Source organism: Oryctolagus cuniculus, chromosome 2 (genome assembly GCF_051225735.1).
Source record: "Oryctolagus cuniculus isolate XC-2025 breed Fujian yellow rabbit chromosome 2, ASM5122573v1, whole genome shotgun sequence".
Classification (NCBI taxonomy): Eukaryota; Metazoa; Chordata; class Mammalia; order Lagomorpha; family Leporidae; genus Oryctolagus; species Oryctolagus cuniculus.
In genome coordinates, this window is record NC_142868.1 from 28943695 (window position 1) to 28945632 (window position 1938).

Consider the following 1938-nt stretch of genomic DNA (forward strand, 5'->3'; position numbering starts at 1 on the left):
GGTTTTGTATTCTGATTGTCAGGTGGGTGTCCAAGGGAGGTCAGGTAGGGGCAAGAGATCACACAAGGGATGTGGTCTTCCAGTTTACAAGCCCAATTCATTTGTCCTATCTGCCTGCCTATATCATTTGATTTCAATCATAGTTCAACCCTGGCTGTTGCTCGCATTTAGACAGTGAACTAGAGAATAGTCTGTTGAAAATAGACTATCACTGTGTTGCTCTCTCAATAAACAAATCAATAAATTCATTTTAAATTGTATCTTTCCATGAATAAACAGAAGGCATCAAATTTGTATTATTATGTAAGTGTTACATATTATTTTGATTATTCCTTGTTATGATTTTTTTCTGAAATTACCTCACTCGTTAAAAAATCTGTTTTATATATATATATATATATATGACAGGATATTAAATAGCTTCATATAAACAATTTGTTTCAAATAAACCAATAAAATAACAGCCTAATTTGCCTTTTCGATACTTGCTGGGGCCAATGTTGTGGCACAAGGATGCCTGTTGGTGTCCCACTGCTCTACTTCCCATCCAGCTCCTTGCTAATGGGTTGAGAAAAGCAGTGGAAGATGGCCCAAGTTCTTGGACCCCTACTACCCACCTGGGAGACCTGGAAGAAGCCTCCAGCTCTTGGCTTATGACTTAACCCCAGCACTTTCTGCCACTTGGACAATGAACCAGTGGATGTACGATCTCTCTCTTTCTGTCTCCTTTCTCTTTAACTCTGACTTTCAAATAAATGAATAAATCTTTTTTAAAAATGAAGTCCCTTGTCATTTCTACTTAACGCTTCAATGGTATTAAATACTACCCTATTTTCCATAGGATTATCACAGCAGATACACAACAAAAACAATAATGACATGCCTGGCTCCTTGATTTTCTATAAAGTTCTAAATGAATTCATCTGTACAGTGTTCCCAGAACAATACATCTGAGAGTAAAAGATTCTGTCACTTTTTGTTATCACTATTATCAGTAGTATTATTGACATGATATCATTTGGTTTGACCCTTGGTGTATATATGTATATATGGAGATCGATGTTTAGTCAACTCACATCAAAAGATCTGATCAAAGCACCAAGAATTTTGACTACATACTTTACTTTGAAAATCAATTTCAATAAATTTGTCAAAGAAGATTTTTTATTCGACATTCAAATTGGCATTCCCTCTCCATATCCCAAGCTCAGTTGAAAATAGAGCCTCTCTAGGTTTATTCATTTCCCATTAGCTAAGAGCTCTGACTAATATAATAGGTCTCTGATTCTATTAAAATCCCAAAAGGCTCTTCTTGTTCTGGCAAGAGAATAGGAACACCACTTTCTCTCAGTTTCTTGACATTGAGTTACCAATTGTTGCTCACCTTCTGCATTCCAGACTGTGGATGAGACATGAGGGAGTCAACATTTTCTACCCTTTACCTACTCACAATCAATAGAAAGACCAAAGATTATATATAACTTAATTTTGTGCATGTTTGAAGGGGAAACAAAATACTACACAGTTATTAATCTTACAAAGCTACACAATCTTTGAAACTAATCTAGTTCATGAAATAAGTTGTGATCTATTTTAAATTGATAAGAACAGACACTACATTTGATCTTAGCCAAAAGGCTGAGAGCAATGAAATCTATTTTACTTATTTTAAAGAGAAACAAAATGCTCTAACCTACCCGACTTTATGACTACTCATCTGACAGAGTTGGGAATGACATAGTAGAGTCTACAGATTTTTATAATAGATTTTTAGTTATACTGTAAGTGCAGAGAAATCTATAGTTCTTTTGTGTTATTTTAACTAAAAAGCACTTATTAAGTTTTCCTGATTTGGAGTAAGTGGTTGAAGGTCCAAGGAGGACAACATCCTAAGATCTTTATATTTCAGAACATTTAATGTGATAATTTATTGTTATC

At 34.5% G+C, this 1938-nt stretch overlaps 1 pseudogene; it reads right to left on the reverse strand.

Moving 5' to 3' along the window:
* Window positions 1-1537: 1537 nt before the first annotated feature.
* On the reverse strand, window positions 1538-1649 carry LOC127490371 (U2 spliceosomal RNA; annotated as a pseudogene).
* Window positions 1650-1938: the final 289 nt, after the last annotated feature.